This window comes from Hyla sarda, chromosome 2, assembly GCF_029499605.1.
Source record: "Hyla sarda isolate aHylSar1 chromosome 2, aHylSar1.hap1, whole genome shotgun sequence".
In the NCBI taxonomy this organism is placed as follows: Eukaryota; Metazoa; Chordata; class Amphibia; order Anura; family Hylidae; genus Hyla; species Hyla sarda.
This window is the reverse complement of record NC_079190.1, coordinates 513,564,836-513,592,356: the sequence shown is the minus strand read 5'-3', so window position 1 is coordinate 513,592,356 and position 27,521 is coordinate 513,564,836. Positions and strand designations below refer to the sequence as shown.

At 49.7% G+C, this 27,521-nt stretch overlaps 1 protein-coding gene across 3 annotated transcripts in view; it reads right to left on the bottom strand.

Annotated features, from left to right (window-relative positions):
- The window catches only part of BOC (BOC cell adhesion associated, oncogene regulated), a 135,819-nt gene that overhangs the window by 90,777 nt on the left and 17,521 nt on the right, over nt 1-27,521 (bottom strand). Inside the window, exon 1 of one of the 3 annotated variants that reach the window (XM_056559963.1) lies at nt 6,429-6,485. The exons of the other annotated variants lie outside the window; for them this stretch is intronic. The gene's annotated coding sequence lies outside the window, so the exon portion shown is untranslated. Of the gene's footprint in view, nt 1-6,428; nt 6,486-27,521 lie in introns of those variants that run through there. 3 annotated transcript variants of the gene reach the window in all.

Sequence of the window (27,521 nt, the reverse complement as noted above, 5' to 3'; positions counted from 1 at the left end):
ATCAAAAACCTGATACGGGAACTGTCTTCCAAAAAACGTGGTGTGCATGCACCCGTAGGCTACGGTTTTGGGTACGGGGGGGAAAAAAACTGACAAAACCGTACAAGACGCAAAACGGACACAACCTGATGCATCGTTTGGATTACGGTTTTCAATACGGTTTCGTACAGATTTCAAAGTTAAAAAAAAAGTATACGTGTGAACCCAACCTAAACCGAATTCCTATCGGCAGGACAAGAGGTCCAAAACGTCTCCGGCGCACTCTCCCCTCGCTCTCCCCTCACTCTCGCCCCCTCCGCGCGGGAGGAATTTCTCATAGACTTCGTTTCTTAAACCCTACAATTATTTTAGCTAAATCTCATTCAGGGTCGAAAGAAAGAGGGGGGGGGAATAAAAAAAAAAAAGTACAAAAGATCCGGAGGGGGAAGAAGAAGGAGAAGGACGGAGTTTTTTTGGGGTTTTTTTACGTTCCCTTTTTTTCCCCGATTCTCTTGAATTTATGTCCCTTTGCTCGATATCAACTCAACTTGACAAGCTTGCTAATTGGATAAGTGCCGATCCCACACTCTCGGATGCCAGAGAACTGGACGGGGTTGGGGTGGGAGAGGTTTTTTTTTTGGGGGGGGGGGGGGGGGGGATCATTGGTTTATTGGGTGGGGGGGTGCCTCTCAACGTGAATTCCATCTGCTTTTTTTTTTTTTTTTACCTCGCGCCCATTGACGACGTTTCTTGAATATTCATGAAGTCTTCCCATTTTCCACCTCCCTCTTCCCCTCTCATAGCGCCGGACAATACGTTGGCGAACAGCCCCCCCCCCCCTCTATGCATTAGATAAACACAGGCAGTGTCAAGTGTGAGGAGGGACTACAACTGCCAGTCATGGATGGGCCCAACAATGGGGGCCACTAATATATTGCATGCTTTCCATATGGGGGCTGCGTTGCCCATGGAAACACTAACAGGCAGAACGAGGCTTAATAGAGTCCATATTCATTGTAATGCAGCAAGCTGGCTCAAGAGACTATTGCCCCGCGGGTCGTTTTTCTTTATATCCCTAACCCCCCCGCCACCCCCCCCCCCTTTTTTTTTTCTCCTTTCATTTTTTTTTTTTTTCTCCTTTTTATTGAAAAGGGAACAAAAGACCAAGGTTGCTTAAGGGTCCCAATCTGGAGAGGATCGGGGGTCTCGGAGAAAGACTTGGCTGCAGTTTGGGAGCATCGAGGAGGGGTAAAGGGTTTCAAAAATAGACTAAAAAAAAAACAAAAAAAAAATCTAAAAGTTAAAAAGCAAGCAGAGGTGCCAGCTGCCCCCGAGGAAACCTGCAATAGATGGAGGGAAGGAGGCTTTAGAGGATACAAAGGCCTGGCATGGAAAAAGGTTAATGCCTAATAGAAAAAACAGCTGTGATGTCTGACCACCCGCCTCGAAGACGAAAAAAAAATCCTGCCAACCAACCGTGCAATGGGGACGAGACCCCAGGCGCACCCACGGCTCAGAGTCCTTGAAGTTTAATGGAGTGTCCCGAGCACTTCATCTATTCTAGAAGGTCCAAAAATCCACATTTCTGCTCCTCCTTCCTTATCGGAGTATGAGGGTTATCGGGTCACTGGAGTGCCTCCATTGGAGTGCCTAATCTTCCTACGGTCGCCATGTCCGGACCAAGTGGTGGGAATGGAAGGACAGCTGGATAAAGTACAAGGCCGGGGAGGTTTAATGTATCTGTAGACTGGGTATAAAAAGGGAAGAAGCCTTTGCTTCCTATATCTATTGCCTCCATTTATACTCCGTGTCTGGTATTAGATTCAAAAAATTGAATTGGAAAAAAAAAAAAAAAGAACCGGTGAATCCACCTTCTAAGTCTAGACCCGTGGTCTCAAACTGATGCCCTCCAGATGTTGCAAAATTTCGACTCCCAGCATGCCTGGACAACCAAAAGCCTGTCTGCCTTGTCCAAAGGATCCACACTGTCCCTGAAAGATAAATCAAGGCTTCCCTCTAATGTCATCCTTTTGTGCAGTGGTCTCAAACTGTGGCCCTCCAGATGTTGCAAAACTCCAACTCCCAGCATGCCCGGACAGCCAACGGCTGTCCGGGCATGCTGGGAGTTGGAGTTTTGCAACATCTGGAGGGCCACAGTCTGAAACCACTGGTCTAGACCCTAAACACCTGAACTTCAGCCCTTAGAGCCATAAAGACCAGAACATTAGGTCCTAGAATCATAACCACATAAATCTCAGCATCTTTAGCCATGAGCCCCGGAACTTTAGCATCTGGAACCGTAAGCACCTAAACTTCTGCAAAGGATCCACACTGTCCCTGAAAGATAAATCAAGGCTTCCCTCTAATGTCATCCTTTTGTGCAGTGGTCTCAAACTGTGGCCCTCCAGATGTTGCAAAACTTCAACTCCCAGCATGCCTGGACAACCAAAAGCCTGTCTGCCTTCTCCAAAGGATCCACACTGTCCCTGAAAGATAAATCAAGGCTTCCCTCTAATGTCATCCTTTTGTGCAGTGGTCTCAAAGTGTGGCCCTCCAGATGTTGCAAAACTCCAACTCCCTGCATGCTCGGACAGCCAACGGCTGTCCGGGCATGCTGGGAGTTGGAGTTTTGCAACATCTGGAGGGCCACAGTTTGAGACTACTGGTCTGGACCCTAAACACCTGAACTTCAGCCCCTAGAGCCATAAAGACCAGAACATTAGGTCCTAGAATCATAAACACATAAATCTCAGTATCTTTAGCCATGAGCCCCTGAACGTTAGCATCTGGAACCGTAAGCACCTAAACTTCTGCAAAGGATCCACACGGTCCCCGAACGGTAAATCAAGATTTCACTCTTAAGTCATCTTTTTGTGCAGTGGTCTCCAACTGTGGCCCTCCGGATGTTGCAAAACTCCAACTCCCAGCATGCCTGGACAGTCAAAAGCGTGCCTGCCTTCTCCAAAGCATCCACACTATCCCTGAAAGGTAAATCAAGGCTTCCCTCTTATGTCATCCTTTTGTGCAGTGGTCTAAAACTGTGGCCCACCGGATATTGCAAAACTTCAACTCCTAGCATGCCTGGACAGCAAAAGCCTGTCTGCCTTCTCCAAAGGATCCACACTGTCCCTGAAAGGTAAATCAAGGCTTCCCTCTTATGTCATCCTTTTGTGCAGTGGTCTCAAACTGTGGCCCTCAAGATGTTGCAAAACTTCAACTCCCAGCATGCCCGGACAGCCGTTGGCTGTCCGAGCATGCTGGGAGTTGGAGTTTTGCAACATCTGGAGGGCCACAGTTTGAGACCACCGGTCTAGACCCTACATAAATCTCAGCATCTTTAGCCATGAGCACCGGAACTTTAGCATCTGGAACCGTAAGCACCTAAACTTCTGCAAAGAATCCACATGGTCCCTGAAAGGTAAATAAAGGCTTCCCTCTTATGTCATCTTTTTGTGCAGTGGTCTCAAACTGTGGCCCACCAGAAGTTGCAAAACTTCAACTCCCAGCATGTCCGGACAGCCATGCTGGGAGTTGGAGTTTTGCAACATCTGGAGGGCCACAGTTTGAGACCACCGGTCTAGACCCTAAATACCTCAACTTCAGCCCCTAGAGCCATAAAGACCAGAACATTAGGTCCTAGAATCATAAACACATAAATCTCAGCATCTTTAGCCATGAGCCCCTGAACTTTAGCATCTGGAACCGTAAGCACCTAAACTTCAGAGTTTAGAACCATAAAAATGTGTACTTCAGCTTCTAGAACCATAAACAACTGGACATTAGCTCCCGGAATCATGGACACATAACCCTCAGCATCTTTAGCTATGAGCACCAGAATGTCAGTGTCTAGAACCACAAGTACCTGAAATCCAGTGTCTAGAGCCATGACTACGGTAAGTTCAGCATCTAGAACCATTACCATCCAAACTTCAGAATTTACATCATGAACACCTGACTTTCGGCATCTTGAACCATAAGCGCCTAAACTTCAGAGATTAGAACCATACAAATGTGTACTTAAGGTTCTAGAACCACAAAAAATGGACTTAAGCATCTAGAATCACGAACACATAACCCTCAGCAGATCCTGAGCCATGACCCCCTGAACTTGGATGTGGATGTAGAATCAAAAACACCTAAACTTCAGAGTTTGAACCATGCAAATATTTACTTCTAGAACCATAAAAACTGGACTTTGGTTCCTAGAATCATGAACATGTAAAGCTCGGCAACTTGAGCCATGAGCAGCTGAAGTTCAGTGTCTAGAACCACAAGTACCTGAAGTTCAGTGTCTAGAACCACAAGTACCTGAAGTTCAGTGCCTGGGCCATGATAACATGAAGTTTAGCATCTAGAACAATAAACACCTAAACTTCCGCATCTAGAACCATAAGAAACGTAACTTCCATACAAATGTGTAATTCAGCTTCTAGAACCATGAAAAACTGGACTTTAGCTTCTAGAATCATGGACACATAACCCTCCACATCTTTGGCTATGAACATCTGAACTTCTGAGTCTAGAACCACAAGTACCTGAAATTCAGTGCTTGAGCGATGACAACCTGAAGTTCAGCATCCAAAACCATAAACACCTAAACTTCAGCATCTAGAACCATAAGAACCTAAATTTCAGAGTTTAGACCTATACACACGAGTACTTCAGTTTCTAGAACCATAAAAAATGGACTTTAGCTCCACAAATCATAAACACATAAACCTCAGCATACTGATCCACAAACACCTGAACTTCTGTGTCTAGAACCACAAGTATCTGAACTTCAGTGTCTGGAGCCATGATTATCTAAACTTCAGCATCTAGAACCATAAGAACCTAAACTTCTGAGACTGACCCATACAAATGTTTACTTCAACTTCTAGAATGATAAAAACTGGACTTTAGCTCCTGAACTACAGTGTCTAGAACCATGAACACCAGAACAAAAGTGTCTAGAACCATGAACACCAGAACTACAGTCTCTAGAACAATGAACACCTAAACTACAGTGTCTAGAACCATGAACAACAGAACTACAGTGCTTAGAATGATGAGCACCTAAACTACAGGGTCTAGGACAATGAACACCTGAACTACAGTGTCTAGAACCATGAACACCTGAACTACAGTGTCTAGAACCATGAACACCTGAACTACAGTGTCTAGGACAATGAACACCAGAACTACAGTGTCTAGAACCATGAACACCTAAACTACAGGGTCTAGAACCATGAACACCTGAACTACAGTGTCTAGAACCATGAACACCTAAACTACAGGGTCTAGGACAATGAACACCTGAACTACAGTGTCTAGGACCATGAACACCAGAACTACAGTGTCTAGGACCATGAACACCAGAACTACAGTGTCTAGAACAATGAACACCAGAACTACAGTGTCTAGAACCATGGACACCTGAACTACAGTGTCTAGAACCATGAACACTTGAACTACAGTGTCTAGAACCATGGACACCTGAACTACAGTGTCTAGAACCATGAACACCTGAACTACAGTGTCTAGAACCATGAACACCTGAACTACAGTGTCTAGGAAATGAACACCTGAACTACAGTGTCTAGAACCATGGACACCTGAACGAAAGTGTCTAGGACCATGAACACCAGAACTACAGTGTCTAGGACAATGAACACCTGAACTACAGTGTCTAGAACCATGGACACCTGAACTACAGTGTCTAGAACAAAAATACATGAACATTAGTTCATATCGATGCTAAAGTTCAGGTGTTCACGGTTCTAGATTTTTCACTGCATGTGTTTATGCCTCCAGATGCTGCAAAATTACAAATCACACGCCCCCTGACGAAGCCCATACGCGAAACGTGCGTTGGGGTGTTGGTGCTTGGTGCTCCTGGTCTTTGGGTATATGACAGGTAGTCTTTTTTAGGTATTACCTATTTATGTCTGTTGTATTGCATTGCTGCTTCCTATGTTACCTCAATGTATGTTAGATATTATACCTATTGTTACGATATTGTAAACATGCAGCTACGCTAGCTTTATATTATGTATACTCTTGACTGAATACCCACATTACCCATACCAGGTCCACTGGCACCTGTTGTCTCCTGTGTAAGGTCATCCTCTGCCTTTTTCTAATTTTTTTAAAAACTGTTTTTTATTGTCTAATAAAGATTGTTATACTTTTTGAAATAATATTAGTATTGTGGGTCTCTTTGTTTTTGGCTATTTAAAACTACAAATCCCAGCATACTCGCTGTCCGAGCATGCTGGGAGTTGTAGTTTTAGCTGGAGGAACGCAAAATGGGAAACACTGTCCTAGAAGCATGAATCCCTGCAAAAAACAAAAAACCATCTGGAACATTGAACCCCTGAACTTCACTTTCTAGAATCCTAAGACCTGAGCTTGTAAGATGAATAGCCTATTACCAGACCACTGGGTGGCGCTGTTCTGTCACCACTCACATTGCATTACTTATGAGGCATCTACAACATATTCGGAACGTTTTCAGACCCTTTCACTTTTTCACATTTTTTTTGTCCCGTTTTCCCATCATTCTGCCTTCACAATAACCAGAAATTTAGGAAATGTTGCAAATCCCTTAAAGAGAAAAAAGAAAATAAAAGTTGGTAAGGACATAAGTATTCATACCCCTTACTATGACATGTGATATTTAGCTCTGGCTCCTCCCATTTTTCTTGATCCTCTCGGAGATGTTTCTCCACCTTGATCGGAGTCACATGTGATAAATCCAGCTGATTGGACAAAACACAGCCCTGTCTATATAAGCCATGAGGAGGAAAGAACTGCCTGTAGAGCTCAGACACAGCCCGGTCTATATGAGGAGGAAAGAACTGCCTGTAGAGCTCAGACACAGCCCGGTCTATATAAGCCATAAGGTTGAAAGAACTGCCTGTAGAGCTCAGACACATCCCTGTCTATATAAGCCATGAGGCGGAAAGAACTGCCTGTAGAGATCAGAAACAGCCCTGTCTATATAAGGTCTCACAGCTGACAATGTATATCAGAGCAAACACCAAGCCATGAGGAGGAAAGAACTGCCTGTAGAGCTCAGACACAGCCCTGTCTATATAAGGTCTCACAGCTGACAATGTATATCACAGCAAATGCCAAGACATGAGGGGAAAAGAACTGCCTATAGAGCTCAGACACAGCCCTGTCTATATAAGATCTCACACCTGACCATGTATATCAGAGCAAACACCAAGCCATGAGGGGGAAAGAACTGCCTGTAGAGCTCAGACACAGTCCGTTCTATATAAGGTCTCACAGCTGACAATGTATATCAGAGCAAACACCAAGCCATGAGGAGGAAAGAACTGCCTGTAGAGCTCAGACACAGCCCTGTCTATATAAGATCTCACAGCTGACAATGTATAACAGAGCAAACACCAAGCCATGAGGAGGAAAGAACTGCCTGTAGAGCTCAGACAGCCCTGTCTATATAAGGTCTCACAACTGACAATGTATATCAGAGCAAACACCAAGACATGAGGGGGAAAGAACTGCCTGTACAGCTCAGACACAGTCCTGTCTATATAAGATCTCACAGCTGACAATGTATATCAGAGGAAACACCATGAGGCCGAAAGTACTGCCTGTAGAGCTCAGAGACAGGATTGTGTGCAGGCACAGATCTGAAGAGGGGACAAAAACATTTCTACTGCACTGAAAGTTCCCAAGAGCTCAGTGGTCTCCATAATTCTCACATGTAAGAAGAACAACAACCACGACTCTAGAGTGAAACATGGTGGGGGCAGCATCATGTCTGGATGAAACCAGGCACTGCCCATCACCTGCCCAATACCATCCCTACAGTGATCATGGTGGGGGCAGCATCATGTCTGGGGGAAACCAGGCACTGCCCATCACCTGCCCAATACCATCCCTACAGTGATCATGGTGGGGGCAGCATCATGTATAGAGGAAACCAGGTACTGCCCATCACCTGCCCAATACCCATCCCTACAGTGATCATGGTGGGGGCAGCATCATGTCTGGAGGAAACCAGGCACTGCCCATCACCTGCCCAATACCCATCCCTACAGTGATCATGGTGGGGGCAGCATCATGTCTGGGGGAAACCAGGTACTTCCCATCACCTGCCCAATACCATCCCTACAGTGATCATGGTGGGGGCAGCATCATGTCTGGAGGAGACCAGGCACTGCCCATCACCTGCCCAATACCATCCCTACAGTGATCATGGTGGGGGCAGCATCATGTCTGGGGGAAACCAGGTACTGCCCATCACCTGCCCAGTACCATCCCTACAGTGATCATGGTGGGGGCAGCATCATGTCTGGGGGGAACCAGGCACTGCCCATCACCTGCTCAATACCCATCCCTACAGTGATCATGGTGGGGGCAGCATCATGTCTAGAGGAAACCAGGCACTGCCCATCACCTGCCCAGTACCATCCCTACAGTGATCATGGTGGGGGCAGCATCATGTCTGGGGAAACCAGGCACTGCTCATCACCTGCCCAATACCATCCCTACAGTGATCATGGTGGGGGCAGCATCATGTCTGGGGGGAACCAGGCACTGCCCATCACCTGCCCAATACCATCCCTACAGTGATCATGGTGGGGGCAGCATCATGTCTGGGGGAAACCAGGTACTGCCCATCACCTGCCCAATACCATCCCTACAGTGATCATGGTGGGGGCAGCATCATGTCTGGGGGAAACCAGGTACTGCCCATCACCTGCCCAATACCATCCCTACAGTGATCATGGTGGGGGCAGCATCATGTCTGGGGGGAACCAGGCACTGCCCATCACCTGCTCAATACCATCCCTACAGTGATCATGGTGGGGGCAGCATCATGTCTGGGGGAAACCAGGTACTGCCCATCACCTGCCCAATACCATCCCTACAGTGATCATGGTGGGGGCAGCATCATGTCTGGGGGGAACCAGGCACTGCCCATCACCTGCCCAATACCATCCCTACAGTGATCATGGTGGGGGCAGCATCATGTATAGAGGAAACCAGGTACTGCCCATCACCTGCCCAATACCATCCCTACAGTGATCATGGTGGGGGCAGCATCATGTCTGGGGGGAACCAGGCACTGCCCATCACCTGTCCAATACCATCCCTACAGTGATCATGGTGGGGGCAGCATCATGTATAGAGGAAACCAGGCACTGCCCATCACCTGCCCAATACCATCCCTACAGTGATCATGGTGGGGGCAGCATCATGTCTGGGGGGAACCAGGCACTGCCCATCACCTGCCCAATACCATCCCTACAGTGATCATGGTGGGGGCAGCATCATGTCTGGGGGAAACCAGGCACTGCCCATCACCTGCCCAATACCATCCCTACAGTGATCATGGTGGGAGCCGCATCATGTCTGGGGGAAACCAGGTACTGCCCATCACCTGCCCAATACCATCCCTACAGTGATCATGGTGGAGGCCGCATCATGTCTGGGGGAAACCAGGTACTGTCCATCACCTGCCCAATACCATCCCTACAGTGATCATGGTGGGGGCAGCATCATGTCTGGGGGAAACCAGGTACTGTCCATCACCTGCCCAATACCATCCCTACAGTGATCATGGTGGGGGCAGCATCATGTCTGGGGGAAACCAGGCACTGCCCATCACCTGCCCAATACCATCCCTACAGTGATCATGGTGGGGGCAGCATCATGTCTGGGGGGAACCAGGCACTGCCCATCACCTGCCCAATACCATCCCTACAGTGATCATGGTGGGGGCAGCATCATGTCTGGGGGAAACCAGGCACTGCCCATCACCTGCCCAATACCATCCCTACAGTGATCATGGTGGGAGCCGCATCATGTCTGGGGGAAACCAGGTACTGCCCATCACCTGCCCAATACCATCCCTACAGTGATCATGGTGGAGGCCGCATCATGTCTGGGGGAAACCAGGTACTGTCCATCACCTGCCCAATACCATCCCTACAGTGATCATGGTGGGGGCAGCATCATGTCTGGGGGAAACCAGGTACTGTCCATCACCTGCCCAATACCATCCCTACAGTGATCATGGTGGGGGCAGCATCATGTCTGGGGGAAACCAGGCACTGCCCATCACCTGCCCAATACCATCCCTACAGTGATCATGGTGGGGGCAGCATCATGTATAGAGGAAACCAGGCACTGCCCATCACCTGCCCAATACCATCCCTACAGTGATCATGGTGGGGACAGCATCATGCCTGGGGGAGACCAGGTACTGCCCATCACCTGCCGAATATCATCCCTACAGTGATCATGGTGGGGGCAGCATCATGTCTGGGGGAAACCAGGCACTGCCCATCACCTGCCCAATACCATCCCTACAGTGATCATGGTGGGGGCAGCATCATGTATAGAGGAAACCAGGCACTGCCCATCACCTGCCCAATACCATCCCTACAGTGATCATGGTGGGGGCAGCATCATGTCTGGGGGACACCAGGCACTGCCCATCACCTGCCCAATACCATCCCTACAGTGATCATGGTGGGGGCAGCATCATGTCTGGGGGAAACCAGGCACTGCCCATCACCTGCCCAATACCATCCCTACAGTGATCATGGTGGGGGGGGAGCATCATGTATAGAGGAAACCAGGCACTGCCCATCACCTGCCCAATATCATCCCTACAGTGATCATGGTGGAGGCAGCATCATGTCTGGGGGAAATCAGGCACTGCCCATCACCTGCCCAATACCATCCCTACAGTGATCATGGTTGGGGGGAGCATCATGTATAGAGGAAACCAGGCACTGCCCATCACCTACCCAATACCACCCCTACAGTGATCATGGTGGGGGCAGCATCATGTCTGGGGGGAACCAGGCACTGCCCATCACCTGCCCAATACCATCCCTACAGTGATCATGGTGGGGGCAGCATCATGTCTGGGGGGAACCAGGCACTGCCCATCACCTGCCCAATACCATCCCTACAGTGATCATGGTGGGGGCAGCATCATGTCTGGGGGAAACCAGGCACTGCTCATCACCTGCCCAATACCATCCCTACAGTGATCATGGTGGGGGCAGCATCATGTCTGGGGGGAACCAGGCACTGCCCATCTCCTGCCCAATACCATCCCTACAGTGATCATGGTGGGGGCAGCATCATGTATAGAGGAAACCAGGTACTGCCCATCACCTGCCCAATACCATCCCTACAGTGATCATGGTGGGGGCAGCATCATGTATAGAGGAAACCAGGCACTGCCCATCACCTGTCCAATACCATCCCTACAGTGATCATGGTGGGGGCAGCATCATGTATAGAGGAAACCAGGCACTGCCCATCACCTGCCCAATACCATCCCTACAGTGATCATGGTGGGGGCAGCATCATGTCTGGGGGGAACCAGGCACTGCCCATCACCTGCCCAATACCATCCCTACAGTGATCATGGTGGGGGCAGCATCATGTCTGGGGGAAACCAGGCACTGCCCATCACCTGCCCAATACCATCCCTACAGTGATCATGGTGGGAGCCGCATCATGTCTGGGGGAAACCAGGTACTGCCCATCACCTGCCCAATACCATCCCTACAGTGATCATGGTGGAGGCCGCATCATGTCTGGGGGAAACCAGGTACTGTCCATCACCTGCCCAATACCATCCCTACAGTGATCATGGTGGGGGCAGCATCATGTCTGGGGGAAACCAGGTACTGTCCATCACCTGACCAATACCATCCCTACAGTGATCATGGTGGGGGCAGCATCATGTCTGGGGGAAACCAGGCACTGCCCATCACCTGCCCAATACCATCCCTACAGTGATCATGGTGGGGGCAGCATCATGTCTGGGGGAAACCAGGCACTGCCCATCACCTGCCCAATACCATCCCTACAGTGATCATGGTGGGGGCAGCATCATGTCTGGGGGAAACCAGGCACTGCCCATCACCTGCCCAATACCATCCCTACAGTGATCATGGTGGGGGCAGCATCATGTATAGAGGAAACCAGGCACTGCCCATCACCTGCCCAATACCATCCCTACAGTGATCATGGTGGGGGCAGCATCATGTCTGGGGGACACCAGGCACTGCCCATCACCTGCCCAATACCATCCCTACAGTGATCATGGTGGGGGCAGCATCATGTCTGGGGGAAACCAGGCACTGCCCATCACCTGCCCAATACCATCCCTACAGTGATCATGGTGGGGGCAGCATCATGTATAGAGGAAACCAGGCACTGCCCATCACCTGCCCAATACCATCCCTACAGTGATCATGGTGGGGACAGCATCATGTCTGGGGGAGACCAGGCACTGCCCTTCACCTGCCCAATACCATCCCTACAGTGATCATGGTGGGGGGGAGCATCATGTATAGAGGAAACCAGGCACTGCCCATCACCTGCCCAATATCATCCCTACAGTGATCATGGTGGGGGCAGCATCATGTCTGGGGGAAACCAGGTACTGCCCATCACCTGCCCAATACCATCCCTACAGTGATCATGGTTGGGGGGAGCATCATGTATAGAGGAAACCAGGCACTGCCCATCACCTGCCCAATACCATCCCTACAGTGATCATGGTGGGGGCAGCATCATGTCTGGGGGGAACCAGGCACTGCCCATCACCTGCTCAATACCATCCCTACAGTGATCATGGTGGGGGCAGCATCATGTCTGGGGGAAACCAGGCACTGCTCATCACCTGCCCAATACCATCCCTACAGTGATCATGGTGGGGGCAGCATCATGTCTGGGGGGAACCAGGCACTGCCCATCACCTGTCCAATACCATCCCTACAGTGATCATGGTGGGGGCAGCATCATGTCTGGGGGAAACCAGGCACTGCTCATCACCTGCCCAATACCATCCCTACAGTGATCATGGTGGGGGCAGCATCATGTCTGGGGGGAACCAGGCACTGCCCATCACCTGCCCAATACCATCCCTACAGTGATCATGGTGGGGGCAGCATCATGTATAGAGGAAACCAGGCACTGCCCATCACCTGCCCAATACCATCACTATAGTGATCATGGTGGGGGCAGCATCATGTCTGGGGGAAGCCAGGTACTGCCCATCACCTGCCCAATACCATCCCTACAGTGATCATGGTGGGGGCAGCATCATGTCTGGAGGAAACCAGGCACTGCCCATCACCTGCCCAATACCATCCCTACAGTGATCATGGTGGGGGCAGCATCATGTCTGTAGGAAACCAGGTACTGCCCATCACCTGCCCAATACCATCCCTACAGTGATCATGGTGGGGGCAGCATCATGTCTGGAGGAAACCAGGCACTGCCCATCACCTGCCCAATACCATCCCTACAGTGATCATGGTGGGGGCAGCATCATGTCTGGAGGAAACCAGGTACTGCCCATCACCTGCCCAATACCATCCCTACAGTGATCATGGTGGGGGCAGCATCATGTGTGGGGGGAACCAGGTACTGCCCATCACCTGCCCAATACCATCCCTACAGTGATCATGGTGGGGGCAGCATCATGTCTGGGGGAAACCAGGCACTGGCCATCACCTGCCCAATACCATCCCTACAGTGATCATGGTGGGGGCAGCATCATGTCTGGGGGAAACCAGGTACTGCCCATCACCTTCCCAATACCATCCCTACAGTGATCATGGTGGGGGCAGCATCATGTGTGGGGGGAACCAGGTACTGCCCATCACCTGCCCAATACCATCCCTATAGTGATCATGGTGGGGGCAGCATCATGTCTGGGGGAAACCAGGTACTGCACATCACCTGCCCAATACCCTCCCTACAGTGATCATGGTGGGGGCAGCATCATGTATAGAGGAAACCAGGTACTGCCCATCACCTGCCCAATACCATCCCTATAGTAATCATGGTGGGGGCAGCATCATGTATAGAGGAAACCAGGTACTGCCCATCACCTGCCCAATACCATCCCTATAGTAATCATGGTGGGGGCAGCATCATGTCTGGAGGAAACCAGGTACTGCCCATCACCTGCCCAATACCATCCCTACAGTGATCATGGTGGGGGCAGCATCATGTCTGGGGGAAACCAGGTACTGCACATCACCTGCCCAATACCATCCCTACAGTGATCATGGTGGGGGCAGCATCATGTCTGGGGGAAACCAGGTACTGCACATCACCTGCCCAATACCATCCCTACAGTGATCATGGTGGGGGCAGCATCATGTCTGGGGGAAACCAGGCACTGCCCATCACCTGCCCAATACCATCCCTACAGTGATCATGGTGGGGGCAGCATCATGTCTGGAGGAAACCAGGCACTGCCCATCACCTGCCCAATACCATCTCTACAGTGATCATGGTGGGGGCAGCAACATGTCTGGGGGAAACCAGGCACTGCCCATCACCTGCCCAATACCATCCCTACAGTGATCATGGTGGGGGCAGCATCATGTCTGGGGGAAACCAGGTACTGCCCATCACCTGCCCAATACCATCCCTACAGTGATCATGGTGGGGGCAGCATCATGTCTGGAGGAAACCAGGTACTGCCCATCACCTGCCCAATACCATCCCTACAGTGATCATGGTGGGGGCAGCATCATGTCTGGAGGAAACCAGGCACTGCCCATCACCTGCCCAATACCCATCCCTACAGTGATCATGGTGGGGGCAGCATCATGTATAGAGGAAACCAGGTACTGCCCATCACCTGCCCAATACCATCCCTACAGTGATCATGGTGGGGGCAGCATCATGTCTGGGGGAAACCAGGCACTGCCCTTCACCTGCCCAATACCATCCCTACAGTGATCATGGTGGGGGCAGCATCATGTCTGGAGGAAACCAGGCACTGCCCATCACCTGCCCAATATCATCCCTACAGTGATCATGGTGGGGGCAGCATCATGTCTGGAGGAAACCAGGCACTGCCCATCACCTGCCCAATACCATCCCTACAGTGATCATGGTGGGGGCAGCATCATGTCTGGGGGAAACCAGGTACTTCCCATCACCTGCCCAATACCATCCCTACAGTGATCATGGTGGGGGCAGCATCATGTCTGGAGAAGACCAGGCACTGCCCATCACCTGCCCAATACCATCCCTACAGTGATCATGGTGGGGGCAGCATCATGTCTGGGGGAAACCAGGCACTGCCCATCACCTGCCCAATACCATCCCTACAGTGATCATGGTGGGGGCAGCATCATGTCTGGAGAAGACCAGGCACTGCCCATCACCTGCCCAATACCATCCCTACAGTGATCATGGTGGGGGCAGCATCATGTCTGGGGGAAACCAGGTACTGCCCATCACCTGCCCAATACCATCCCTACAGTGATCATGGTGGGGGCAGCATCATGTCTGGGGGAAACCAGGCACTGCCCATCACCTGCCCAATACCATCCCTACAGTGATCATGGTGGGGGCAGCATCATGTCTGGGGGAAACCAGGTACTGCCCATCACCTGCCCAATACCATCCCTACAGTGATCATGGTGGGGGCAGCATCATGTCTGGGGGAAACCAGGCACTGCCCATCACCTGCCCAATACCATCCCTACAGTGATCATGGTGGGGGCAGCATCATGTCTGGAGGAAACCAGGCACTGCCCATCACCTTCCCAATACCATCCCTACAGTGATCATGGTGGGGGCAGCATCATGTCTGGGGGAGACCAGGTACTGCCCATCACCTGCCCAATACCATCCCTACAGTGATCATGGTGGGGGCAGCATCATGTCTGGAGGAAACCAGGTACTGCCCATCACCTGCCCAATACCATCCCTACAGTGATCATGGTGGGGGCAGAATCATGTCTGGAGGAAACCAGGTACTGCCCATCACCTGCCCAATACCATCCCTACAGTGATCATGGTGGGGGCAGCATCATGTCTGGGGGAGACCAGGTACTGCCCATCACCTGCCCAATACCATCCCTACAGTGATCATGGTGGGGGCAGAATCATGTCTGGAGGAAACCAGGTACTGCCCATCACCTGCCCAATACCATCCCTACAGTGATCATGGTGGGGGCAGCATCATGTCTGGGGGATACCACGCACTGCCCATCACCTGCCCAATACCATCCCTACAGTGATCATGGTGGGGGCAGCATCATGTGTGGGGGAAACCAGGCACTACCCATCATCTGCCCAATACCATCCCTACAGTGATCATGGTGGGGGCAGCATCATGTCTGGGGGAAACCAGGCACTGCCCATCACCTGCCCAATACCATCCCTACTGTGATCATGGGGGGGGGGGGGCAGCATCATGTCTGGGGGATACCAGGTACTGCCCATCACCTGCCCAATACCATCCCTACAGTGATCATGGTGGGGGCAGCATCATGTCTGGAGGAAACCAGGCACTGCCCATCACCTGCCCAATACCATCCCTACAGTGATCATGGTGGGGGCAGCATCATGTCTGGAGTAAACCAGGTACTGCCCATCACCTGCCCAATACCATCCCTACAGTGATCATGGTGGGGGCAGCATCATGTCTGGGGGGAACCAGGCACTGCCCATCACCTGCCCAATACCATCCCTACAGTGATCATGGTGGGGGTGGGGGGGGGGGAGCATCATGTCTGGGAACAAGGAGACTGATCAGGGTTGAGGGAAAGTTTAATGAAGTAAAGTGCAGGTTCACCTTTTAACAAAATAATGGGGGAAGATTGATCAAATTCTGTGCAGAGGAAAAGTCCAGTTGCCCAAGGCAACCAATCAGATCACTGCTTTAATTTAAAAAAAAAAAAAAAAGCCTGTAAAAAATGAAAGCAGCGATCTGATTGGTTGCTATGGGCAACTGGACTTTTCCTCAGCACAGAATCTTCCCCCATTAATGCCCCTCAGCGCACGACCAGGACAACACAGGAGCCGCTCAGGGACAACTCTGTGAACGTGCTTGAGTGGCCCATATTATGTGTGTCGCAGTGGGCGGAGCTGCAGACTTTTAGTAATATATATAGTTTGTAGGACCCTACAGTCCTCTGGGGTCTGTATTATGTCCTCGTCCTCTCTTCATTACGTAAAGAAGCCCAAATAGGACAATTTACGTGTTAACCCTTAATAGTGAAGGATCCCTTGAATTTCTCTTAGGGATTAGTGGATCTCTAGTGTTTGCTTTTGGGACTTTGTGTCAGCGACCACATTATATCTTCTCACTGTGTTCAGAGCAAACACCACAGCAGAGACGTCTATGTGGATTTAGTTAATCTCCCGCTCGGGGTGATGCCGCAGCCGCGCCGCACATCACTACTTGTTGACTTTTATTTGTCCTTTTGTGCGAGTAAGTAAATAAATCATCCAAAGAAGGCGAGAAAACCGCAAACCTAAGTACGTGAATGTGCAGATCATCACTAGAGATCAGCGGTGACATCACTGAGAATACAGCCTATCCATCACTAGAGATCAGCGGTGACATCACTGAGAATACATCCTATCCATCACTAGAGATCAGCGGTGCCATCACTGAGAATACAGCCTATCCATCACTAGGGATCAGCGGTGACATCACTGAGAATACAGCCTATCCATCACTAGAGATCAGCGGTGACATCACGGAGAATACAGCCTATCCATCACTAGAGATCAGCGGTGACATCACTGAGAATACAGCTTATCCATCACTAGAGATCAGCGGTGACATCACTGAGAATACAGCCTATCCATCACTAGAGATCAGTGGTGACATCACTGAGAATACAGTCTATCCATCACTAGAGATCAGTGGTGACATCACGGAGAATACAGCCTATCCATCACTAGAGATCAGCGGTGACATCACTGAGAATACAGCCTATCCATCACTAGAGATCAGTGGTGACATCACTGAGAATACAGTCTATCCATCACTAGAGATCAGCGGTGACATCACAGAGAATACAGCCTATCCATTCACTAGAGATCAGCGGTGACATCACTGAGAATACAGCCTATCCATCACTAGAGATCAGCGGTGACATCACTGAGAATACAGCCTATCCATCACTACAGATCAGCGGTGACATCACTGAGAATACAGCCTATCCATTCACTAGAGATCAGCGGTGACATCACTGAGAATACAGCCTATCCATCACTAGAGATCAGCGGTGACATCACTGAGAATACAGCCTATCCATTCACTAGAGATCAGCGGTGACATCACTGAGAATACAGCCTATCCATCACTAGAGATCAGCGGTGACATCACTGAGAATACAGCCTATCCATCACTAGAGATCAGCGGTGACATCACTGAGAATACAGCCTATCCATCACTAGAGATCAGCGGTGACATCACTGAGAATACAGCCTATCCATCACTAGAGATCAGCGGTGACATCACTGAGAATACAGCCTATCCATTCACTAGAGATCAGCGGTGACATCACTGAGAATACAGCCTATCCATCACTAGAGATCAGCGGTGACATCACTGAGAATACAGCCTATCCATCACTAGAGATCAGCGGTGACATCACTGAGAATACAGCCTATCCATTCACTAGAGATCAGCGGTGACATCACTGAGAATACAGTCTATCCATCACTAGAGATCAGTGACATCACAGAGAATACAGCCTATCCATCACTAGAGATCAGCGGTGACATCACTGAGAATACAGCCTATCCATCACTAGAGATCAGCGGTGACATCACTGAGAATAAAGCCTATCCATTCACTAGAGATCAGCGGTGACATCACTGAGAATACAGCCTATCCATCACTAGAGATCAGCGGTGATATCACTGAGAATACAGCCTATCCATCACTAGAGATCAGCGGTCACATCACGGAGAATACAGCCTATCCATCACTAGAGATCAGCGGTGACATCACTGAGAATACAGCCTATCCATCACTAGAGATCAGCGGTCACATCACGGAGAATACAGCCTATCCATTCACTAGAGATCAGCGGTGACATCACTGAGAATACAGCCTACCCATCACTAGAGATCAGCGGTGACATCACTGAGAATACAGCCTATCCATCACTAGAGATCAGCGGTGACATCACTGAGAATACAGCCAATCCATTCATTTAGAGATCAGCGGTGACATCACTGAGAAAACAGCCTATCCATCACTAGAGATCAGCGGTGACATCACTGAGAATACAGCCTATCCATCACTAGAGATCAGCGGTGACATCACTGAGAATACAGCCTATCCATAACTTGAGATCAGCAGTGACATCACTGAGAATACAGCCTATCCATCACTAGAGATCAGCGGTGACATCACTGAGAATATAGTCTATCCATCACTAGAGATCAGCGGTGACATCACTGAGAATACAGCCAATCCATTCACTAGAGATCAGCGGTGACATCACAGAGAATACAGCCAATCCATTCACTAGAGATCAGCGGTGACATCACTGAGAATACAGCCTATCCATCAATAGAGATCAGCGGTGACATCACGGAGAATACAGCCTATCCATCACTAGAGATCAGCGGTGACATCACTGAGAATACAGCCTATCCCTTCACTAGAGATCAGCGGTGACATCACTGAGAATACAGCCTATCCATCACTAGAGATCAGCGGTGACATCACTGAGAATACATCCTATCCATCACTAGAGATCAGCGGTGACATCACTGAGAATACAGCCTATCCATCACTAGAGATCAGCGGTGACATCACAGAGAATACAGCCAATCCATTCACTAGAGAGCAGCGGTGACATCACTGAGAAAACAGCCTATCCATCACTAGAGATCAGCGGTGACATCACGGAGAATACAGCCTATCCATCACTAGAGATCAGCGGTGACATCACTGAGAATACATCCTATCCATCACTAGAGATCAGCGGTGACATCACTAAGTATACAGCCTATCAATCACTAGAGATCAGCGGTGACATCACTGAGAATACAGCCTATCCATCACTAGAGATCAGCGGTGACATCACTGAGAATACATCCTATCCATCACTAGAGATCAGCGGTGACATCACTAAGTATACAGCCTATCAATCACTAGAGATCAGCGGTGACATCACTGAGAATACAGCCTATCCATCACTAGAGATCAGCGGTGACATCACTGAGAATACAGCCTATCCATCACTAGAGATCAGCGGTGACATCACTGAGAATACAGCCTATCCATATACTAGAGATCAGCGTTGACATCACTGAGAATACAGCCTATGCATCACTAGAGATCAGCGGTGACATCACTGAGAATACAGCCTATCCATCACTAGAGATCAGTGGTGACATCACTGAGAATACAGCCTATCAATCACTAGAGATCAGCGGTGACATCACTGAGAATACAGCCTATCCATCACTAGAGATCAGTGGTGACATCACTGAGAATACAGCCTATCCATCACTAGAGATCAGCGGTGACATCACTGAGAATACAGCCTATCCATCACTAGAGATCAGCAGTGACATCACTGAGAATGCAGCCTATCCATCACTAGAGATCAGCGGTGACATCACTGAGAATACAGCCTATCCATCACTAGAGATCAGCGGTGACATCACAGAAAATACAGCCTATCCATCACTAGAGATCAGCGGTGCCATCACTGAGAATACAGCCTATCCATCACTAGAGATCAGCGGTGACATCACTGAGAATACAGCCTATCCATCACTAGAGATCAGCGGTGCCATCACTGAGAATACAGCCTATCCATTCACTAGAGATCAGCGGTGACATCACTGAGAATACAGCCTATCCATCACTAGAGATCAGCGGTGACATCCCTGAGAATACAGCCTATCCATTCACTAGAGATCAGTGGTGACATCACTGAGAATACATCCTATCCATCACTAGAGATCAGCGGTGACATCACTGAGAATACAGCCTATCCATTCACTAGAGATCAGCAGTGACATCACTGAGAATACAGCCTATCCATCACTAGAGATCAGCGGTGACATCACTGAGAATACAGCCTATCCATCACTAGAGATCAGCGGTGACATCACTGAAAATACATCCTATCCATCACTAGAGATCAGCGGTGACATCACTGAGAATACAGCCTATCACTAGAGATCAGCGGTGACATCACTGAGAATACAGCCTATCCATCACTAGAGATCAGCGGTGACATCACTGAGAATACAGCCTATCCATCACTAGAGATCAGCGGGGACATCACTGAGAATACAGCCTATCCATCACTAGAGATCAGCGGTGACATCACTGAGAATACAGCCTATCCATCACTAGAGATCAGCGGTGACATCACTGAGAATACAGCCTATCCATCACTAGAGATCAGCGGTGACATCACTGAGAATACAGCCTATCCATCACTAGAGATCAGCGGTGACATCACTGAGAATACAGCCTATCCATCACTAGAGATCAGAGGCGGCAGCACTGAGAATACAGCCTATCCATCACTAGAGATCAGCGGTGACATCACTGAGAATACAGCCTATCCATCACTAGAGATCAGCGGTGACATCACTGAGAATACAGCCTATCCATCACTAGAGATCAGCGGTGACATCACTGAGAATACAGCCTATCCATCACTAGAGATCAGCGGTGACATCACTGAGAATACAGCCTATCCATCACTAGAGATCAGCGGTGACATCACTGAGAATACAGCCTATCCATCACTAGAGATCAGCGGTGACATCACTGAGAATACAGCCTATCCATCACTAGAGATCAGCGGTGACATCACTGAGAATACATCCTATCCATCACTAGAGATCAGCGGTGACATCACTGAGAATACAGCCTATCCATCACTAGAGATCAGCGGTGACATCACTGAGAATACAGCCTATCCATTCACTAGAGATCAGCGGTGCCATCACTGAGAATACAGCCTATCCATCACTAGAGATCAGCGGTGACATCACTGAGAATATAGTCTATGCATCACTAGAGATCAGCGGTGACATCACTGAGAATATAGTCTATCCATCACTAGAGATCAGCGGTGACATCTTTGAGAATACAGCCTATCCATTCACTAGATATCAGCGGTGACATCACTGAGAATACAGCCTATCCATCACTAGAGATCAGCAGTGACATCACTGAGAATACAGCCTATCCATCACTAGAGATCAGCGGTGACATCACTGAGAATACAGCCTATCCATCACTACAGATCAGCGATGACATCACTGAGAATACAGCCTATCCATTCACTAGAGATCAGCGGTGACATCACTGAGAATACAGCCTATCCATCACTAGAGATCAGCGGTGACATCACTGGGATTACAGCCTATCCATCACTAGAGATCAGCGGTGACATCACTGAGAATGCAGCCTATCCATCACTAGAGATCAGCGGTGACATCACTGAGAATACAGCCTATCCATCACTAGAGATCAGCGGTGACATCACTGAGAATACAGCCTATCCATCACTAGAGATCAGCGGTGACATCACTGAGAATACAGCCTATCCATCACTAGAGATCAGCGGTGACATCACTGAGAATACAGCCTATCCATCACTAGAGATCAGCGGTGACATCACTGAGAATACAGCCTATCCATCACTAGAGATCAGCGGTGACATCACTGAGAATACAGTCTATCCATCACTAGAGATCAGCGGTGACATCACTGAGAATACAGCCTATCCATCACTAGAGATCAGCGGTGACATCACTGAGAATACAGCCTATCCATCACTAGAGATCAGCGGTGACATCACTGAGAATACATCCTATCCATCACTAGAGATCAGCGGTGACATCACTGAGTATACAGCCTATCCATCACTAGAGATCAGCGGTGACATCACTGAGAATACAGTCTATCCATCACTAGAGATCAGCGGTGACATCACTGAGAATACATCCTATCCATCACTAGAGATCAGCGGTGACATCACTGAGTATACAGCCTATCCATCACTAGAGATCAGCGGTGACATCACTGAGAATACAGCCTATCCATCACTAGAGATCAGCGGTGACATCACTGAGAATACAGCCTATCCATCACTAGAGATCAGCGGTGACATCACTGAGAATACATCCTATCCATCACTAGAGATCAGCGGTGACATCACTGAGAATACAGCCTATCCATCACTAGAGATCAGCGGTGACATCACTGAGAATACATCCTATCCATCACTAGAGATCAGCGGTGACATCACTGAGAATACAGCCTATCCATCACTAGAGATCAGCGGTGACATCACTGAGAATACAGTCTATCCATCACTAGAGATCAGCGGTGACATCACTGAGAATACAGCCTATCCATCACTAGAGATCAGCGGTGACATCACTGAGAATACAGCCTATCCATCACTAGAGATCAGCGGTGACATCACTGAGAATACAGCCTATCCATCACTAGAGATCAGCGGTGCCATCACTGAGAATACAGCCTATCCATCACTAGAGATCAGCGGTGACATCACTGAGAATACAGCCTATCCATCACTAGAGATCAGCGGTGACATCACTGAGAATACAGCCTATCCATACACTAGAGATCAGCGGTGACATCACTGAGAATACAGCCTATCCATCACTAGAGATCAGCGGTGCCATCACTGAGAATACAGCCTATCCATCACTAGAGATCAGCGGTGACATCACTGAGAATACAGCCTATCCATCACTAGAGATCAGCGGTGACATCACTGAGAATACAGCCTATCCATCACTAGAGATCAGCGGTGACATCACTGAGAATACAGCCTATCCATCACTAGAGATCAGCGGTGACATCACTGAGAATACAGTCTATCCATCACTAGAGATCAGCGGTGACATCACTGAGAATACAGCCTATCCATCACTAGAGATCAGCGGTGACATCTTGCGTTTTTTTTGGCCATAACAGGGTTAATTTCTAGGTTTTCCGATCATTTTGACGTTTTGATCGCGCTCAGGATGCGGCGCGGTGATTTCCGTGCCTGCACTCGTACAGCGACCGCACCTTATAAAGTGGCTTTCAGACCGCAGCTCGCTCCCCCCCTCCTATAGGACGCGCTCACATGACGGCGTCGCGTTCGCTCATGGCTCTTTAATTAAGCCCTTTAAATCCCTCGTAAAAAAAACGCAGTGAAGAAAGGGCGGCCATAATCGGGAAGTTTTCTCTAGTCAAGTGCACTTATCCTGCGCCTCAGCGTGAGGCCGAGATGGCGTTCACCTCCCAACAATGAGATGTTCAGGACCCTGTCCCCTCCCCCACCCTCAACATTGGCACAAAAGGGATCCGTCCCGAACTAGAGGACTATGGGCCTACAGCCGTTGCAAAACTACAACTCCCAGCATACCCAGACAACTGGTGCTTCATTGCATTTTATTACGGTAACTGGGTCATGTGATCACCAGTCTGACCCACAGAAAATTAGTGTGCTTAATGTAGTGTTTTCCAACCAGGGTGCCTCCAGCTGTTGCAAAACTACAACTCCCAGCATGCCCGGACAACCGGTGCTTCATTGCATTTTATTACTGTAACTGGGTCATGTGATCACCAATCTGACCCACAGAAAATTTGTGTGCTTAATGAAGTGTTTTCCAACCAGGGTGCCTCCAGCTGTTGCAAAACTACAACTCCCAGCACACCCAGACAACTGGTGCTTCATTGTATTTTATTACTGTAACTGGGTCATGTGATCACCAGTCTGACCGCAGAAAAATTGTGTGCTTAATGTAGTGTTTTCCAACCAGGGTGCCTCCAGCTGTTGCAAAACTACAACTCCCAGCATGCCCGGACAACCGGTGCTTCATTGCATTTTATTACTGTAACTGGGTCATGTGATCACCAATCTGACCCACAGAAAATTTGTGTGCTTAATGAAGTGTTTTCCAACCAGGGTGCCTCCAGCTGTTGCAAAACTACAACTCCCAGCACACCCAGACAACTGGTGCTTCATTGTATTTTATTACTGTAACTGGGTCATGTGATCACCAGTCTGACCGCAGAAAAATTGTGTGCTTAATGTAGTGTTTTCCAACCAGGGTGCCTCCAGCTGTTGCAAAACTACAACTCCCAGCATGCCCGGACAGCCTTCGGCTGTCCGGGCATGCTGGGAGTTGTAGTTTTGCAACAGCTGGAGGCCCACAGTTTGGACCTTCATATGCCTATGTAACTATGGGTATGAAGGGGTTACCATAGGGCGCTGGTATGCATTATGTGGGTGACTATCTGTGCCCACTTACTGGAAAGAAGAAGAATTTTCTGACTCATAACATAAATAAGAGCCAAGAGAATCTCCAGTTACTGTGCCACCCGGGGATTCTAGGATTACAGCAGCTTTGCCAGCCATGCCAGGATGGTGCTCTAATACTGCCCAGACTGTGCCCTAATACTGCCAGGACTGTGCCCTAATACTGCCAGCACTGTGCCCTAATACTGCCAGCACTGTGCCCTAATACTGCCAGGACTGTGCCCTAATACTGCCAGGACTGTGCCCTAATACTAACAACACTGTGCCCTAATACTGCCAGGACTGTGCCCTAATACTGCCAGGACTGTGCCCTAATACTGCCAGGACTGTGCCCTAATACTGCCAGGACTGTGCCCTAATACTGCCAGGATGGTGCTCTAATACTGCCCAGACTGTGCCCTAATACTGCCAGGACTGTGCCCTAATACTGCCAGGACTGTGCCCTAATACTGCCCAGACTGTGCCCTAATACTGCCAGGACTGTGCCCTAATACTGCCAGGACTGTGCCCTAATACTGCCCAGACTGTGCCCTAATACTGCCAGGACTGTGCCCTAATACTGCCAGGACTGTGCCCTAATACTGCCAGGACTGTGCCCTAATACTGCCAGGACTGTGCTCTAATACTGCCAGGACTGTGCCCTAATACTGCCAGGACTGTGCCCTAATACTGCCAGGACTGTGCCCTAATACTGCCAGGACTGTGCCCTAATACTGCCAGGACTGTGCCCTAATACTGCCAGGACTGTGCCCTAATACTGCCAGCACTGTGCCCTAATACTACCAGGACTGTGCCCTAATACTGCCCAGACTGTGCCCTAATACTGCCAGGACTGTGCCCTAATACTGCCCAGACTGTGCCCTAATACTGCCCAGACTGTGCCCTAATACTGCCAGGACTGTGCCCTAATACTGCCAGCACTGTGCCCTAATACTACCAGGACTGTGCCCTAATACTGCCAGCACTGTGCCCTAATACTGCCCAGACTGTGCCCTAATACTGCCCAGACTGTGCCCTAATACTGCCAGGACTGTGCCCTAATACTGCCCAGACTGTGCCCTAATACTGCCCAGACTGTGCCCTAATACTGCCCAGACTGTGCCCTAATACTGCCCAGACTGTGCCCTAATACTGCCAGGATGGTGCTCTAATACTGCCCAGACTGTGCCCTAATACTGCCAGGACTGTGCCCTAATACTGCCAGGACTGTGCCCTTATACTGCCAGGACTGTGCCCTAATACTGCCCAGACTGTGCCCTAATACTACCCAGACTGTGCCCTAATACTGCCCAGACTGTGCCCTAATACTGCCCAGACTGTGCCCTAATACTGCCAGGACTGTGCCCTTATACTGCCAGGACTGTGCCCTAATACTGCCCAGACTGTGCCCTAATACTGCCCAGACTGTGCCCTAATACTAACAACACTGTGCCCTAATACTGCCCAGACTGTGCCCTAATACTGCCCAGACTGTGCCCTAATACTGCCCAGACTGTGCCCTAATACTGCCAGGACTGTGCCCTAATACTGCCAGGACTGTGCCCTAATACTAACAACACTGTGCCCTAATACTTCCCAGACTGTGCCCTAATACTGCCCAGACTGTGCCCTAATACTGCCAGGACTGTGCCCTAATACTGCCCAGACTGTGCCCTAATACTGCCAGGACTGTGCCCTAATACTACCAGGACTGTGCCCTAATACGGCCAGGACTGTGCACTAATACTACCAGGACTGTGCCCTAATACTGCCCGGACTGTGCCCTAATACTGCCAGGACTGTGCCCTAATACTGCCAGGACTGTGCCCTAATACTGCCAGGACTGTGCCCTAATACGGCCAGGACTGTGCACTAATACTACCAGGACTGTGCCCTAATACTGCCCGGACTGTGCCCTAATACTGCCAGGACTGTGCCCTAATACTGCCAGGACTGTGCCCTAATACTGCCCAGACTGTGCCCTAATACTGCCAGGACTGTGCCCTAATACTGCCCGGACTGTGCCCTAATACTGCCAGAACTGTGCCCTAATACTGCCAGGACTGTGCCCTAATACTGCCCAGACTGTGCCCTAATACTGCCAGGACTGTGCCCTAATACTGCCAGGACTGTGCCCTAATACTGCCAGGACTGTGCCCTAATATTGCCAGGACTGTGCCCTAATACTGCCAGGACTGTGCCCTTATACTGCCAGGACTGTGCTCTAATACTGCCAGGACTGTGCCCTAATACTGCCCAGACTGTGCCCTAATACTGCCCAGACTGTGCCCTAATACTGCCAGGACTGTGCCCTAATACTGCCCAGACTGTGCCCTAATACTTCCAGGACTGTGCCCTAATACTGCCCAGACTGTGCCCTAATACTGCCAGGACTGTGCCCTAATACTGCCAGCACTGTGCCCTAATACTGCCAGGACTGTGCCCTTATACTGCCAGGACTGTGCCCTAATA